Source organism: Acinonyx jubatus, chromosome A2 (assembly GCF_027475565.1).
Source record: "Acinonyx jubatus isolate Ajub_Pintada_27869175 chromosome A2, VMU_Ajub_asm_v1.0, whole genome shotgun sequence".
Classification (NCBI taxonomy): Eukaryota; Metazoa; Chordata; class Mammalia; order Carnivora; family Felidae; genus Acinonyx; species Acinonyx jubatus.
This window is the reverse complement of record NC_069383.1, coordinates 107,938,410-107,957,319: the sequence shown is the minus strand read 5'-3', so window position 1 is coordinate 107,957,319 and position 18,910 is coordinate 107,938,410. Positions and strand designations below refer to the sequence as shown.

General features: G+C 46.4%; 1 protein-coding gene across 3 annotated transcripts in view; it reads right to left on the bottom strand.

The window, feature by feature from the left end:
* CHCHD6 (coiled-coil-helix-coiled-coil-helix domain containing 6) overlaps nucleotides 1-18,910 on the bottom strand; it is a 248,397-nt gene that overhangs the window by 73,890 nt on the left and 155,597 nt on the right. The gene's annotated exons all lie outside the window — the stretch shown is intronic.

Below are 18,910 nucleotides of genomic sequence, written 5' to 3'. Positions count from 1 at the left end.
TGACCTTGCGGACACCCCAGCCCTGCCCCCCACAGTGACCTCTGGGAGGCAGCCCACACTTCTTAGTGCCCTCACAGCCTTGCTGTGGGCCACTTACACCCCACATCACACCTTCTGCCCCCCAGAGCGCCTTCATGCCACTGCGTCTCGACAGGGCTAATTCCTAGGCTTCCTTTATGGCAAACTCTGACATAACCTCCTTCAGGAAGCCTTCACTGGCCCACAGAGCCAGTCAGTCAGTCTGGGCTTTTTTTTCTTCCACAGTGGTGTGTGCCTTGCCAGGCTAGAATGTGCTGGTTCCCTGGCCCTTGCTCGTACAGGGCAGCTTCTACAAGCTCTGCAGCCCATTCTCTTTGTTTCCACATCGGGGTACAGAGTGGGCCCGGAGCCCTGCCATGGAGGTGAACCATCGTGCCTCCCCATGGGCACCATGCTTTGATTTCCCCATGGCTGGACACTGCAGAGTGATAAGGGACCGACACGTCCTCCCTGGAGTGGAGTCCCAGCTGACCCGTGAGGTCACTTCCATGCACGGACCAACCCTGGCTCAGACCCTGTGCCGAGGCATCTCCGTGGGGAAAGAGCACAGCCCTGGCCCAAGGTGGGCAGTGCAGGCACAATTCCCGGGAGGCACACAGTAATTAGCACATCTACTTTTGTCTCTGTCATCCTGCTACGTTTACTGGGCAGAAGAGGGCTGTCTCCTGTCCCCGGGGGAAAAATCTGGGCAGCCACATGGCTTTCCTGCTAACTTGTAGCACACTGTTTCTCCTGGGTAACTGACATGTCCAGCCCCATACAGTCTTCCCCAAGGGTTCTTCTACTTCCCCCAACCCCTGCCTTGCAGTTCTGACCCCCTTATGTGGGAGTTTACAACAGGAGTCAAGGCCAAGGCAACTGAGTACTGGGGTTCTGAGACCACTGACATTTGCAGGTGTATCAGTGCCCTGCCTCCCAACACACATCTCCTCCAGGCCCCTACCGGAATGGGAGGGTAGGATCTCTTCCTCAGTCCCTAGGAACCCAGAGGCACCCTGCCTCTCTCTGCTGGGCTTGGCCCCCTCCACATGGCCTGCGGCCTCCAGGAGAGGCACAGCTCCTAAGAACCCTGCATGCCGCAGGGTAGGGAATGGTAGGCAAATGTCTCTGATTAATTTCAGCAACATTAATTGGAATGCAGCCATTGGCACGGTACCTGGTACAGAAGAGTAACTCAATATCTGCTGAATGAGGAATGGTTAAATGGATAAATACAATTAGGTGCAACAGAAGGGGAATTCTTAATTATGCCTTAGCTCTGATGTTAGATAACAGAACGTTTCCAGGGGTTCTTTATCAGATAGGATTAGATTCAGCTCCAGATAACAGAACGCCTACAGTAACAGTGGCTCAAACCACATGGAAATCCTTTTCTCTCTTATAAAGGAAGCCAGAGGCAGGCAGTCCCAGTGGTGTAATGACCCTGCAGTCTGGAGAGGCTCAGGCCCCCTCCACCTGTCTGCTCTAGCACCCTGTGTGGCCTCTGTCAGCACTTGAGGAAAGGGTGCTGGCAGTCTACCACAGTCATCCTTCAGTAGGCCAGAGAGAGGGAGAAGAGGAGGACTCCAAAGGAGGGGAGCCCTCTCTGCAGCCCCCCACATCCCACACTCCCCTGTGCCAGGCTACAATGAGGTCACAGGGCCACCTTCAGCTGCGGAGAGGCTAGGAAGTGGATGTTAGCAGGAGCGTTTGCCACCCCCAATAAAACTAGAATTCTTACATCAGAGATCAGAATGGATCCTGAGTTGGTCACTAGAGTCCCTGACTAGGCTGACACTTGATCATGCTTAGGCAGGTTCATGCTTCCATGTCTGTGATTTTTCATTCGACTCCAAAAGTACCCCAGCTTGGTGGGCACAGTGACCCGTGTGGCTGCCCACTTAGGCATCTCTAGCTCTGTTACTGATCCAAAGTGGCCCACTGCACAGGGCTTCCAGGAGGCCCCTTGGCAAGCCAGTACCACATGGATATCACTAAGGGTCAGAGTCTGGAGTCCTTGGAAATCCAGAACATAGGACCACTGGGGTTGAGTGGCCAAGAGTCACGAGGCCTGGTTTCAGTTCAGCACAGGGCAACCCAACGAATTTTTCTGTGAGCCATTCCCTTGGGCCTTCACACAGGGAAAGCAGTAGTGAGCTAGAGCCTCTGGTATGGGCTAACTTATGTCTTCTCCAACTCTCAAATGACACTGGAACATCACCAGAATGTCCACAGTGATCAGTACAAATAATGGTGCTCAACTCAAGAAGCCAAGCCGTCCCTGAGTAAAAGATAACAGTGACAGCAATGATAACAATGAAAGTTACCACTTATTAGGCACCTATCATGTTCTAGGCTGTTAATCCTTAGGACTGTGTGGTAAGGTAGGGATTATTAACAGCCCTACTCTATAGATTGAAAAAAAAATGATACTCACAAAAGTAAATAGCTTGCCTGAGGTTACATGGTCACTAAGAGGCATTGCTTAGATGTCATTCTAAAACATCTAGACTACTGCATCTAGCTGATTCTAAAGTGGACGGTTTCCCCTTCCCCCTCTGCTGATTCACAGTGTAAAGACCGGGAGCTCAAACCCACAGCAGATACCAAATTTGTGACTTGGGACAGAGGGTTTTCATCAAACCGTATGGAGAATGAATAGTCCTTATGCTGACAGAAACAAGAACAATTCCCAGGCAAATTCTAGTTGATAACCTATGAAGCCAAAGAGCAACCAAAGAAAGCAAAAAGGAAACTGCAGGGTTGATGAGGTGAGGGGCTGGGCGGGGCTGGAGGGGGGCCATGGTACCTACTGAGCGAGGCTGAATCCCGTGACAGGGATGCCGTCCTGGGAAGAAGGAGGTAAGAAGTTCCTGAGGCAGCTGCCAGCTCCTAGATTCTACGTGGCGGCTCAGGAAGAGTTTCGAGCCCGCGTGAGGCTGGGACCCAAGTGGTGCATTGGCTCCTCCTGGGGTCCTGACTCCTTTGCCATCCAGAGCTGCGGGCTCCCTGCGCAGGTGCCAGGAAAAGGTGTGCTGAGCAGCACCAAGCAGGCACGTAGTGGGGCTCAGGAGCAGAAGAGACAGGACAATCGGAGTCAGAATGCAAATGAGTGCAGGGTGGCAAGGGGCAGGTAAAAGGTGATCTCGCACACCATCCAGCCTCCTGAAGGGAAATACACAATGAGTGGTCCGTAGTCCTGAAACAACCCAGGCCCTCAGGGAGACAGGACAGGACGGAGCTTAGTAACTGGAAAGGGAGAGAGTGCCTATCTGGGCAGCAACCAGCAACCCACAGTCTAAAAGGGCTTTCCCACCCTATCTACAAGGAGAGGTCTCAAAGTGTGGCTTGGGCACCGCTTGAAGGGGTCCACTGAGACCCTTTGGGGGGGCGTCCACAAGATCTTCCTGTGGCAACTGCAATCTGTGGGCAGCCAGACAGTCTTCACGTGTTTCAACCAAACAATAGATCACAGCAGACTGAATGCAGAAGCAGATGTGAGAATCCAGCTGTCTTTCCATTAAACCAGACACTGAGATTGGCAAAATCTTAAAACAATGCCACTCCCCTCACTAAACTTGTTTTTCATTTTAAGAAGTCATTGTTTTCATTAAAAATGTATGTATGCCTTGGTTAAGCATCCGACTTCAGCTGAGGTCATGATCTTGAGGTCCGTGAGTTTGAGCTCCACGTCGGGCTCTGTGCTGATAGCTCGGAGCCTGGAGCCTGCTTCAGATTCTGTGTCTCCCTCTCTCTCTCTCTCTGCCCCTCCCTGCTCACACTCTCTCTCTCTCTCAGAAAATGAATAAACATTAAAAAATAAAATAAATGTATGTATATATACTAACATGTATATTATGATTGCATATTACAATACTACAATTACTATTTTTTTATTTTTTAATGTTTATTCATTTTTGAAAGACAGAGAGAGACAGAGTTCAAGCAGGGGAGGGGTGGAGAGAGAGGGGGACACAGAATCTGAAACAGGCTCCAGGCTCCGAGCTGTTGGCACAGAGCCCGACACGGGGCTCGAACCCACGAATCGTGAGATCATGACCTGAGCTGAAGTCGGACACTTAACCGACTGACCCACCCAGGCACCCCAGAATTATTTTAAAATGCACAAATAAACTATTTTAAAATGTGCTGTTTCAATTTTTAACACGGTCAACATCAATAGTTATCGCCCATACAAACAAAAGGTCTTTGGGGTCCTCAATAATCGTTAGGAGTGTCAAGGGGTCCCAAACCCAACAGTTTGAGAACCGCTGTCCTCGGTATTCCTGGAACCATCCTCTCAGGCAGGTTGGCTGGTTCTCTATTGCCAGCCCACCAAGAAATGCAGGTCCTGGAGACAGTCAAGGCAGCAGGAGAAATGAGAGAGAAGATGATGGGGGGCGTGTGGGGCAGGTAGGCCCTCCACGTGGATTCTGTTCATTCTCACTGGGGGACAGGCTGGGGCTCTGACTGCCCACCAGCAATTTCCCGGGTGTGGTCTGGGGGCATTTCAACCAGAGGCCCTGTGTGACTGGGCAAGGCCACTGACGTCCCCACCAGACTCAGAACCTGGAGCGAGGGGCACCACTGTGTCTGCGGGCGCCTTCCTCCCCGCAGCTGCTTCCCACTTTGGGGCTGCTCTGGTCCTACGATGCACCCAGGCCTGGCGCCCATCTTCCTGCACATTCTGGGGGGCCGGGTGGTCTTTCGGCAAATGCCTTCTTGCTCATGTCGGCCAGTCCGCCCCAGCTGCACAACCACGACCCTGCCCGCCCCATTCTCGCATCCCACGCCCACCCCCACGTTCGCCACCTCAAAGCATCCAACTTGCCATGCCGCCTCATGTTTCCATGCTCCTGCCGCCTCTGGGCCTGACATGCTGACTCCTCGGCCCCAAGCCCCTTTCAAGCCAGCGCCAACACGTGCCTCCGGATTAGGCACCAGGGCCACCTTCTCTCTTGACCCCCAAGGAGGAAGAAAGCCCCATGCCCCCAGCGTTCCCCTCTTGGGCTCCGATCGCAGCCTCTACCTCACCTCATGTTACCCACAAGACTCAGTGCTCCGGGCAGGAGCCCTGCTGGAGTCTCCTCAATACCCCTCAGTATGGCGTGAGTGTCCAATAAATGTTCACTTCTAAGTGGCCACATGCCCAAAGCACTGCGTCTTCCAGACAAACGGGCTTAGATGCTGCCTCTTTGAGGGAAGGGTTCCGGACGCGGCTTCCTCTGGGCCACCTTGTGACTTCCTACTGACCGTGGCTGCCCTCACCACGTGCTGCTGTGAGCGTCTGTTCGTCTGCTCCCCACAGGCGGTGAATTGGAGGGCAGCACTCAGGGCTTACTGATGGCTACTCGCTCCCATCCCAGCACCTGGCCCCGTGCCTGGTGGCACAAAGGCTGCTGAGCTCATGTGATTTGCAGAGTCATCCTGCTCCCTAGAGCCAGGGGCCGGGGAAGTGTGGACACTGCAGCTTCTGCACGTTGTGCCGAGGGGGTATAACACAGTTCCTACCGGAGTGAGAACCTCCACCTGATTGCAGGTGGGTAGGTGTGTGGGGAGGCAAAAAGGACCACACACACCGTTCCCCTAGCTGCCCCAAGGGACCAAGCCACACAGGAGCAAGTTACTAAGCCCAGGATCACCCAGCCCTCCCGCCCAGCCCCGTCCAATCTGGACGGGTCTGAGCATTTGCAGACTGACCAGTGACTGACCTCCACACAAGGATGAGCTGAGAATGTTCATTTCACTTCCAAAAAAACCTATACGAGTGTGGTTAAAAGGCTCTAAAAGAGGGCACCTGGATGGGCTCAGTTGGTTAAGCATCCAACTTTGGCTCAGGTCATGATCTCGTGGTTCGTGAGTTCAAGCCCCACATCGGGCTCTGCACTGGCAGTGCAGAGCCTGCCTGGAATTCTCTCTCCCGCTCTTTCTCTCTTTCCCTCTCTCTCTCTCAAAATAAATAAACTTAAAAACAAAAGGCTCCGGGAGAGAAGATAACTCAGAAGTCCCAAAGCACAAGACAGTAAGTCTACCAAACTGCATGGGGCAGGGCATGCTGCCTGATCTTGAACAAGAACACAGAACCTAACAGACTTCTTCCAAAGACCGTCCAGAAGTCTACTTATTGGAAAGTCCAACGTGATGGTGTGAGCGACCTTTTGTAACAGAGGCTGATATGTTTCCACTCAGGCATACAGCTTTATTTCTACAAAAGTCCATTAGTATTGGAGATTCTATTTTCAAAACAGAACGAGCATCAGCCATGGCGTTTAAATTGAGGTGTTTTAATAAATACGTTTAAAGGGTACTCCTAGAGCAAGCTTTTAAAGAAATCAATACAATGGGCAGCTCTCCCACCCTTAACTCGGATCGCTCGCATCTGATCTCTTGCCTGATTGCCAGCATCGCACTTACAGTGTTTCTCCCCACTCACCCTCAGTTTCGCTCAGAATTCAATTCCTCCCAGGTTTTCTGTCCCAGGACTTCGCATCTGGGCAGCACAGCCTTCAGCTTCTTTCTTGCAATTCTCCCCTCCCCCATCCCCTGCTGACATCAGCCCTTCTAGGTTCTGACCCGCCCCGAGGCCCCATCTCCTCATCTGGGGGCAGCCGGAGAGAACAGCAGTGGCAAAGCAACAGAGGACAATCCCCACTCATACTGTGCGTGCCATGAGGCGGCAACTTTCCCCATCACCCAAGGAGAAAACCTCTTTCTCTTTAGTGGCTGCTGACAACAGATGAGGTGCTGCTGGGGTTGACATCTTTAGATATATACCACCTTCCTGAAATGTCACCAAGTTTTCTTTACATTGCTTTCCAAAACAGTTCCTATCTTTTATTGCAAACAGTTACGTTTTGAGTAAGAATCTTCACCCAAAGTATTTTTCAAACTGTGATTCAACTGATTGTGCCCTGTATGTTTTAAAATTAATTTCCACAAAGTGCTGGAATCTTCAAAAGTAGTCCAGACCAAGATGCAGAGACCAGGGATCTTAGCAAAACGGGGCTCTCAGTTCTCTCTGCCAAGAAGTGGAGGCAGCTAAAGAATGAGGGAACCGGGCTGGGCTGGGCTTCAAAGGAAGGAGAAGGAAATCTCAGGGCTCCCAGTACCTGGAGGTCACAGCTCTGATCAAAGGACAGTTTCTCAAAGGAGCTGGTGAGTTTGCCACGCCGCCATGGAACAAGGGGTTCAAAACTCACCACTGCACGATGAAGCCGTGTTGGCTAGCATTATTCAACTGGCTCCGTCTAATCTGGAGGCTCGTCTTTCCACAGGGAGAATGGTCCTGGGTTTGGGGCATGAGCTGGGCCTGGGAACATGTCCCAGCTTGGCCTCGCATACTTGCCCCACAACATCTGGCCCCTTGTGGCCTCAGTCAGCAGGTGCTCACCAAGCAGCCCTTCTAGCTCACAAACTGAAAGGAGGACATGGGAACGGTGGACGCACAGGCTCCCGTGGGGACCTCCACAGGGGGCAGATGGGCAGCAGTGTGGCCGGATTCACACTCCCCAAAGCACACTGACTCTTCTATTCAAAATTTGGGACTACAGCGGGACACAGAAATGCGGTGCTTTGTATTAAGTTTCCCAGCTGCTTGATATGTTGTGGGTTGAGACTTTTTTAAAAAAAGAAAATCAAAGGAGGAAAAGAGGGTTGGAAAAAAGGTAAAGGCCGCTCAACCACGCTTTCTAATCATCCCTTTCTGCACCCGCCTCTTTCATGGACCCTCTGCTACCCAAAATAATTTGAAACGAATCCAATTCCTATTGTCAATTCTCAGTGAGAACCCACAGAGAGGCTGAGCCTACTTTATTTTCTCCTTTCCTTCACACGGATGAATTTTCTTCATGGTTTGTCAACTCCTATGGATGCCAATTTCTAATTTTAGAACAGTTTCCAAATGTTGGTGGCTTCGTGGGGATAATATAGCTCAATGTATACGTAGTGTAAATTATTACCTATGTGAAAAATGATTCCCTCCTTTATGGCAAAAATTACTAATTGACTCAACTCGATATTAAGTACATAAAAGGTTCTTGCTAAGTGTTTACTAAAGGTTGCAAAAGACTCTCCAGGAAAGGATTTCATTTTTGCAGGATGTCACCTCATCTACAGGGGAGGGGATCACCTGCTATGAGCACCTACTGTATGTCAGCCCCAAAGTGCCTTTACATGGCTCATGCCATTTCACAGACAAAGAATCTGAGGCTTGCAACTGGAAAGTGAGCAAGCTAGGACTCAAATCCAGGGGTGTCCTGCCCAGGGCATGTGCTCTCCTCCGCCAGAGCATTTGCTTAAAAAACTTGATACAAAGACAAGTAACAGATTCAAATAAGTATTTTTCTCCTTTTAAAAAAGCTATGCCCAGATGAGCTAAGACACAAACTCCACAAGAACAGAAGAGAAAATAAATCTGTAACCCATCAAAGCGTATTTGCTCTCCAAGCTGTGCAAATGCAAACAGGAAATGTCACAAGTACTGAAGAAAACTACGCAGGTTTTTAGCATAAGCCTAATGTTTGGGGGCTTCAAAAAGGTATTTCTTAAAAGGTTCTATTTTCATATCCACAAATACAGCCCGACATATGTAGAGACAGCTAATGAGCAATATCGCATAAATAAAACAGGCTTGGAGTCAGAAAACTACAGCCCATGGGTCATGCTGGGCTCGGTGCCATTCTATAATGTGGTCAAAGAAGGACGGAGGGTGATGGCCACAGCCAGCACACCAGTCTGAAATGTTCTGAGGGCAACTTAGAACACGGAAAAAAACAAATAAATAAATAAAAATAAGTTGTGAAAGGTTGCCTGTCCCCCACGAGCAGCACACCCTGATGCAGCACCCTGTAACAGCCTTCAGAGAGGCAGGGGCCATCTGCAGGAGTAGGAATGCCCCCAAGAGACAGTGGCCAGTATGATCAGGTCAGTCCTGGCTCTTCCAGAAACCTGGGCATGTGATGTCGCCTCAGAAAGGTCCATGTTGCTCTTATATAAAATGGAGGTCACATCACTTCCCTACAGATTGCTGTGAGGAAAAAAGAAGATAATTTCTGATGTGTGTCTACTATAGGGCCTGGCAATAGTAGGTGCTGAATGAATTGTAGCCATCATGATAATTACTATTACCAACAACTGACTTGTTAGAGAAGGTAATACATAAGCATCTGAAACAACGAAATGAAGAGGTGAGGCAGGGTCAGAGTTCACGTGAGAGGGACCTCTGTGATGGAGGGCCAAGGCCGCTAGCTCTGTCAGGGGACTGCCCACAGCACTTTGCTCTCAACGAAGCACTTGCAGCACCGATTCCACCCTGACAACAGCTGTGTGTGGCAGGCATCTCCAAGCACGAGCTCAGGATGCATGCGCACACCACCCCACCGCCACCGCCACCGCCACCAGCAGCAGCTAGCAGGAGACAGGGCTGAGGGGAGACCCAGGTTGAAATCTAGGGGCACTGCTCTTCCCACTCACTAATCCACACTGTCCCCTGGGTTGGGAGGGTGGCCATATCACATCCCTTCCTGCTACCTGCAGGCACCGAGCTCAGGTGGCAGAGCTCAGGGCTCTGAGGAGCACAGGGACAGAGAGTCCAAGGGAGATGGTGCTGGCCCTCCTGCCCAGCAGGTACCTCCTTCCTCACAGGGGTGGGCTGGCAGCCAGTTGAAGTTTAGAGGGGTACCTGGGTATGGGAGAGGCCGGACAAACACAGGGGCTTCTGAATCCCCCAGTGGCTCCCTATACCATTCAGGATTAAAGCCCCAACTCCTAAGTCACACCCCAGGCCCTCCAGTCCAGTCTTAAGCCTCCCACTGCTTTCCTTAGACATCCCACAGCCAGTTATAATTGAAGCTGCCCTTCCAGAAGATGCCACTCTGTCCACACCTCTCGACCTCTGCTCCTCCCCGGAGCACCTGCCACTAGGCCTTTGCAGCTCTCACAACCTACCTCACACGCAGATGACCAATACACTCAGGAACAGACTCTCAGCCCCAACATGACTTCCAAAAAGTGCAAATAAGACACATTTTGCCTATGAAACTGACAAAGATAGAAGCAGTGCTATGCAGGCCCTTTCCCACACTGCTGGAGGAGGTGGGATCGATGGAGCCTTTCAGGAGGGCAATCTGGCAATGTGGATCAGCATTTTTAATGAGCATCTCTTCTCATAAGGAAACAGATCCGTGTAGAGAAACATATATTAAAAGATTTTTTTACTACAGCATTGTTTATACGAGTAAAAAACTAGTAACCATTAGGAGGGGAGTAGTTAAATAAATTATGGTACCTCCAAAGAATAAAATACAATGCAGATTTTTTTTTAAGTATGATAGAACATTACATACTACCAAGGAAAGATGGCCATGATGAAACATCTGCTTTTCTCTATATAACAGTTGAATATACACTTATATATGCCTACTACTCTACCTATACCTATATATATGCCTACCACACACACACACACACACACACACACACACACAGAGGGGCAGGGGACAAGAGCAGAAGGAGGGAGGGTAGAAGGAATGAACTACACAAAGCAGATTATAAACTGCCTCTCAAGTCAAGAGTCTCCTACAGGAAACCTTCCTGGATTGCCCCAGGCTGTTTGTCCCTGAACGCCTCTCAGAACACTTTTCAAACCCCCTGTGTCAGTAAGCGATACCTCCAGGTCCCCATCAGATGGAGTGGCCAGTCTGAACAGGCAGGGTCCGAGCCTTATGTGTCTGTAGTGCCCACCACACAGCCTGGCATATGATAAGAAGGACGGTGGATTGGATGGCTAACAGGAAAAGAATTCCCTAGTGCATAGTTCCCTGGATGAGCCCCAGCCGGGCCCTGTTCCCTTTGGCGAGGCACTTTTGTTGGGAGCTGCGGCACTGGCTCTCTGCCTGGACATAGAACTACTTCCTAACCCAAGCCAGAAATAGCCAGGCCTCCCTCACCTCTGAGTCCCCAGGGGCCCATCAGCATGGCCAATTCAGGCAGCAAGGCAGCGGATATTAATGTCTGGGTGTCCCAGCCCCTAGGGCCTCAGCCCACGCAGCCTCTCTCGGAGGCTCGCCGCTCAGCAAGCAGACCCGAGCCAGGCCAAGTCAGGCAGGCAGGGCGTGGCTGGGAGCAGACTGTGCAGGGGGTTATCCAAGCACCACCTTTGCCCAAACATGCCCGCTGCTGGCCTTATAACATTCCCGATTCCCCTGGAAGCATCTAAAGTTATTTCAGGTACAAAACGTCAACCTTTCTGCAAGGTGGCCCCAAGAGGGAATTCAAAGGGATGGGATGGCCTTTTAAGGGGTAGGGAGGGTTCGGCACAGTGAGGCCCCCTCCAATTGGGTGGGATAGGGCATAGCACTCCTGTGGCACAGGTCAGCAGTGGGCTGCTGCGTGGGGTTCCCATGCCTCCAACCCCAGCCCACCCCCAGGCAGCAAAGGGGAAGATGTCTCCTGCCCCTGTTCCTAGTTCTGAGAAAATGGCAGGAGGGGGTGAGAGCCCATTCTGGGCATCCTTCCATTGGCGTGGCCAGCCTGCCTGCTCTGGGGCAAAGAGGCCTGACCACCATGCTCTAGACACCACTCCAGATCCAAGGTCTGACTGGGCTCTGCCCTCCTGGGGCAAGTGCGGGTCAGGGAGGAGCCTGGCTCCTGCAGCAGCTGAGGTGACAGAGTCACCTCCACGCGGACTGTACCACCCCGTCTCTCTGGCCACCATCCTCTCCGGTCTTTGTCTCTACAAAACAAACAGGATTATGCAACTTGGCGGCTGCCCTTCTAAGAATTTCCTTCCTAGAAGGGGGGTGGGGGAGTGTCTGTCAGGGGGCCACACTGACTCTTCAGACTCCAGGTGCATCACAGCTGGTACACGGTCACATGTGGGAGACACTTCTCCTTGACCAAAGGGCAGTGCTGATGGTGGCTTTTCTTTCCCTTTTTTTTCTTCTTCCTCTTCTTTTTAACACCCTTTTGTTTACTTTGATCTTCCTAGAAAGCTTATTTCTGGCATGTAGGGAGAGAGTTTGGGTGCAGGCTTACTTCTCCCCCGTGATTTTACAGCATACCTCAGAGATATTGCAGGTTCCATTCCGGGTCAATAATGGCAATAAAGTCAAATAAGTTTTCTGGTTTCCCAGTACATATGAAAGTTCTATTTATACAATACCGGAGTCTATTAAGTATGCAACAACATGAGGTCTAAAAAAAAAGTACATACCTTAATTTAAAAATACTTTATCCTTGGGACGCCTGGGTGGCTCGTCAGTTAAGTGTCTGACTTCGGCTCAGGTCATGATCTCATAATTCGTAGGTTCAAGCCCCGTGTCGGGCTCTGTGCTGACAGCTTGGAGCCTGGAGCCTGCTTCAGATTCTGTGTCTCCCTCTCTCTCTGCCCCTCCCCCTACTCGTGCTGTCTCTCTCTCTCTCAAAAATAAATAAAACACTAAAAAAATAAAAATAAATAAAAACATTTTATCTTTATTGCTAAAAAATACTAACCTTCCGAGCTTTCAGCAAGTCGTCAGCACTGATCATGGATCACCATAACAAGTACGGTAATGAAAAAGTTTGAAATGTTGCAAGAATTACCAAAACGTGACACAAAATGCGCAAATGCCCTTGGAAAAAACGGTGCCAACAGACTTCCTCGATGCAGGGTTCCCACCAACTTTCAACTGGTAAAGAACACAGTTACCTGCAGAGGGCAGTAAAATGAGGTGTTGTCTGTATTTTGAAACTTTTCAAACCTAAGCAACTTGGCAAGTAGCCTATCGCCCATGTACGCTTCACCTCAAGTCATTGCTCACTAGGTTGTGCCACATCTACACAACTACGTGTTGTCTCCAGCTACATCCACACACTCACACACACGCTTTTTGGCTGAAGCTAATTGCACATGAGCTGCAGTCATCAACACTTCACCCCGAAATACTTCGGCTGTACGTCCTGAGAACAAGGATGTTGATATCTTGTGTCTGGAAACACAAACCACTCCCCACTCCCGCACCTGGGACACTGCACATCAACAGAATACTTTTCTAGTATAAGATCTACATTTGATTTTTTCCAACTGTCGCAAGAACGTCCCTACTCCCCCAACCCAGGATTCAACCGAGGATCACACGTTGGATTTGGTTGACGTGGTCCTTCACTCTCCTTTAATCTAAACTGGTCTCACCCTCTGATTGGCCTTTCAGGATACTGACATTTTTGAAGAGTCCAGGGCAGCTGTTTTGAAGAATGTCCTTCACTTTGGATTTATATGACTGTATCCTCATGATTGGATTTAGGTTAACATTCTCAGTAGAGAAATGACATAGGTAATGCGATGCCCTTCTCGGTGTGTCCCATTATTGGGGATAAGAAGTTATGGTGGTAACCACCTAGGTTTCTCCAGTGTTAAAACAGGAGGTATTTTCTAAAGATAGCCTCACAAGTGTCTCCTGTCCACATGCTCTGTTTATAAGGTGATAGAAAACTCTTCCCACACTACAGTGAGATGGATATCCCTTCCCCAGACCATGGGTGGCACTCTATGCTTTAATCAAGGGCATATGGTGAAACGGACATGATGTGACCTTGGAGGCTAGATGGTAAAATGCCTTGCATTTCTACTTCCTTTCTCAGGCCCCAGCTGCCATGCTGTGAGGAAGCCTAAAACAGCCACACTAAGAGACCACATGGAAATGGGTCTGCCCAGCTGAGGTCCTGAGAGTCAGCATCAACTTCCAGATGTAGGAGTGAAAGACAGTTCTAGATGATTCCAGCCCCCAGCCATGAAAACAACCTTGGCCATCAAGTCACCCCCAGCCCTCACATCTTCCCAGATGAGGCCCAAGACCGTATGTAGCAGGGACAAGCTATTCTTATGCCCCCTCTGAACTTGACACCCAGAATCCATGATCATAATAGAGTGGTTGTTTTATGTTACTAAGTTTTGAGGTGATTTTTAAATTTAGGAATATACAACTGTAACCATATCCTTTTCCTTCCATAAGTAATAAGTAATCTGAGAAGTGATGTTATAAGACCATATGATTATCCAATTTCTCAACAGGCTTTCATCCAATAGTTTTATTTTTTTAATTTTTATTTATTATTTTTTATTTTATTATCTTTTTAATTTACATCCAAATTAGTTAGCATATAGTGCAACAATGATTAAGATTCCTTAATGCCCCTTACCCATTTAGCCCATCCCCCCTCCCACAACCCCTCCAGTAACCCTGTTTGTTCTCCATATTTATGAGTCTCTTATGTTTTGCCCCCTCCCTGTTTTTATATTATTTTTGCTTCCCTTCCCTTATATTCATCTGTTTTGTCTCTTAAAGTCCTCATCTGAGTGAAGTCCTATGATATTTGTCTTTCTCTGACTAATTTCACTTAGCATAATACCCCTAGTTCCATCCACGTAGTTGCAAAGGGCAAGATTTCATTCTTTTTGATTGCCAAGTAATACTCCATTGTATCTATATACCACATCTTCTTTATCCATTCATCCACTGATGGACACTTGGGCTCTTTCCATACTTTGGCTATTGTTGATAGTGCTGCTATAAACATGGGGGTGCATGTGGCCCTTTGAAACAGCACACCTGTATCCCGTGAATAAATGCCTAGTAGTGCAATTGCTGGGTCATAGGATAGTTCTATTTTCAATTTTTTGAGGAACTTCCATACTGTTTTCCAGAGTGGCTGTACCAGTTTGCACTCAGTAGTTTTAGATGAATTCATGAGTTTTACCTGAATTATTATTACAAGAGTGGCAACACTGATTGTTTATTATTCTTTCTATATGTATTAGTTGTCATTCTTAAAAATGGTTTTCTGTTCCTTATTCTCCTTTGGTTTCTATATATTTTTATATCGGTATGGACCTAGATTCTTTTTTTAAAATTCAATGTGTTTTATAACTCCATTTCTGTCATTACTCATTTTGTTGCTCAAACAAGATATTCCAAATTTGGCTAGTGGGATCTCTTTCAAGATGGCTCCTCTTGGGGCGCGTGGGTGGCGCAGTCGGTTAAGCGTCGGACTTCAGCCAGGTCACGATCTCGCGGTCCGGGAGTTTGAGCCCCGCGTCAGGCTCTGGGCTGATGGCTCAGAGCCTGGAGCCTGTTTCCGATTCTGTGTCTCCCTCTCTCTCTGCCCCTCCCCCGTTCATGCTCTGTCTCTCTCTGTCCCAAAAATAAATAAACGTTGAAAAAAAAATTAAAAAAAAAAAAAAAAAAAGATGGCTCCTCTGTCCTAGGTAGATTCACATGCCCTCGTCATTTTTTAAACACATCTTTATTTTTTTACAAAGTAAGATGTTCTAGGCTCAGCTTGTCAACACCCTGCTCCATTCTTGGAACAGCCCATTTTCAGGGGACACTGGTTCCTTTCAGTTAGAAACGGTTATTTAGAAATCAAGATCTAGGAAAAAGGAGTGCTTACTGAGGTCTTTATTTTCGGGGTTCTCTCAGGGAACAGAGCTAAGAAGAATGCATTTCTTTAAAACCATGGGTTTGTGCTAATTCCTCTAATTTCAAAGCAATACCACAGGGCTCTAACTGTCCTCCCCCGTCCCGTGTTTGCACCTCCTTCTCCTCCAGGGAGAACTCTAGTTCCTCATAACATCAATGTTCATTTGTTCAGTCCTGTGATGCAAATAAAACAGTTTGGAACTGCCACACCAATTCTACTGCTGAAAACAAACCTACTACCTGAAGTTCAAGATTTCTCTTCTTCCTTAGAATACACTTCATTGAGGATGTACAGAGTACTCTATTTAAAAGTTACCCCGCTTTATTCATAATTAAATGGTATATTCTGAGATAATTATAGATTTATAGGCAGAAGTTGGTAATAATACAGAAAAATCCATTTAGCTCTTCACCCAGTTTCTCCCAGTGTGAACACCCTGAATCACTATAGGACAACATCGCAACCAGGAAAGTGACACTGATGTAATCCAGTAGTCTTACTCAGGTTTCACTAGTTTTATATGCACTCATTTGCGCATATCCAGTTCTATGCAATTCTATCACACGCATAGGTTCCACAGTGCCGCCATCACCCGGGGCCACTGTGCTCCATGTTTATAACCACACTCCCTTTCTTCTCTTCTACATCCACCTCCGATTTCCCTGACCCCTGGCAACCACTAACCTGTTCTCCATCTCTATAATTTTTTCATTTCAAAAATGTTATAGAAATGGAATCACACGATATTTAACCATGTGAACTGGGCTTTGTTTATTCAACCTAATTCCCTGGAGAGTCATCCAAGATTCATCTTTGTATCTTTTATTGACAAGTAGTATTCTACGTATGGACATACCACCTTTGTTTATGATTCACCTGTTGAAGAGTATTTGGGTTGACTCCAGCTTTTGGCTATCATGAATAAAGCTTCGATTAACATTCACTTTGTATAAATGTTGTTTTTGCTTCTCTGGGATAAATGCCAAAGAGTGTAATCACAGGGTTTTACGGTAACTGCAAGCTTAGTTTTATAAGAAACTGCCAAACTATTTCCAGAGCAGTTGTACTATTTTACATTCCCACCAACAATGCATGAGTGACCTAGTTTTTCCACATACTCATCAGCATTTGGTGTTGACACTATTTTTAATTTTAGCTATCTTGATAGGTAAGTAGTGATATCAAATTGTGGGTTTAATTGGCATATCTCTAGTGGCTAATGATGCTGAATATCTTTTCATGTGCTTATTTGCCATCTGTATATCCCCTTGGTTAATTTTCCTAATTGGATTGTTATTTATTTATTTATTTAGCTGGTACAGTTTGAAAGTTCCTTATTTTTCTAGATACCAGTCCTGTCTTTGCTATATGGTTTGCAAATATCTTCTCCCAGTCTGTAGTTTCTCTTTTCATCTTTTTACAGACTCTTTCACAGAATAAAAGTTTAAAATTTTGATGAGGTCCACTGTATCCTTTTTTTCCCTTTATGCATCATGGTGCATGGTGGTTTTAATTTCAGTTTCCAGATGTTGTTAGCATACAGGAATCTGTAATGCAATTAATTTTTGTCTGTTGTCTTGTGACCTTGATAAACTCACTTATTAGTTCTAGGAGGTTTTGTTATTTGTTTGTTTATGTGTGTTTGTGTTTGTGTGTGTGTGTGTGTGTTTAGAGTTCCTTAGGATTTTCTACATAGATGACCATGTCTGCATGCACATAAGCACAGCTTATTTTTTCCTTTCTAATCCACATGGCTTTAATTTCTTTTTCTTGTCTTACTGCAGTGGTTAGTGTCTTACCAGTGGCTTAACTCCAGGCTGTGTTTAAGTAAAAGTAGTGAAAGCAAATATCCTTGCCTTGTTCCTGATCTTAGGGGCAAAGCATTCACTATCTCATCATTACATAAGATGTTAGATATAGGGTTTTTTGGTACATGCTCTTCTTAACAAGTTAAGGTAGTTCCTTTCTATTCCTAATTTTCTGAGAGTTTTTATCATAAAGGGTACTGATTTTTGTCATGTACCTTTCTATATACATATATATATATATATGTATATATATACATATATATATATATATGTATATATACACACACACACAAATATAACAATGTTATATTGTTTAAATAAACAATATTATATATGTGTTATATATTTGGTTTGCAAATATTTTGAGGATTTTTGTGTCTATGTTCATGAGAGATATAGTTTCCTTTTGTTTTTGACTAGTTTGGTAATACTGTTTGTCAAAGTAATACTGGTCTCTCTTCTGGAAAAGAATATGTAAATTTGGTTTTAATTTTTCTTTAACTTTTTGGTAGAAATCTCCAGAGAAATCACTTGGGCATGGAATTTTCTTTTTCTAAGGTTTCAAATTCATGAAGTTAATTCCTTGAGTGGTTATAGAACTATTCAGGTTATCAATTTCATCCTGGTTGTTTTAGTAGTTTGTGGTTTTCCAGGAATTGGTACATTTCTTCTGTGTTGTCAAATTTATGAGCATAAAGGGGTCTGTAGTATTACCTTATTCTCCTCTAATGGCTGTGTTGGAGTCTGCAGGGATGTAACCTGTCTCTCTGATACTGGTGATTCACGTCTTCTCTCTTTATTTTTGTCAGTCTTGCTGGCCGTTTATTAATTTTATTAATTTTTTTCCAAGAACCAGCTTTTTCTTTCATTAATTCTCTCTACTGTTTTCCTGTTTCAGTTACATTGATTTCTGTTCTTATCTTTATTATTTCCTTCCTTCTGCTTGCTTTGGATTTATTTTATTCTTCTTCTAGTTTCTTGAGATAAAACCTTTAATTTGAAACTTTTCTTCTTTTCTAATGTAAGTATTCACTGCTGTGAGTTTCCCTTTTACCTACTTGAACTATATCCTGCATATTTTGATATGCTGATTTCAATTCTTTTAAGCTCATTAAGATTTGTTTTATGGCCTCCGATATAGTCTTGGTTCCATACGTGCTTGAAAAAAATACGCATTCTGTGATCGTTGGAGTGTTCTTTGTATGTCAATTAGATTCTATTGGTTAGTTGCATCGTTTAGGAATTTTACATCCTTGATGATTTTGTTTAGTACTTCTAACATTTGAGCTCTGATGTCCTCCCTACCGTTATTTTAAGCTGTGTATTTCTCCTTTCAGACCTACAGTTTTTGCTTCATGTATTTTAAGATTCTGTTCTTTGGTGCATATACATTTAGGATTGCTATGTCTTCTTGGCAAAGCGATCCTTTTACCCTCATATCATGTCCTTCCTTGTGTCCAGAAATTTTCTTGGTTCTTAAGTACTTTATTTGATATTAATATAGCCACTCCAACGTTTTTTGGATCAATGTTTCTATGACATATCTTTTTTTTCTACACATTTACTTTCAACCTATGTCACTGCATTTCTAATACACAGCCGTGTGTGTGTGTGTGTGTGTGTGT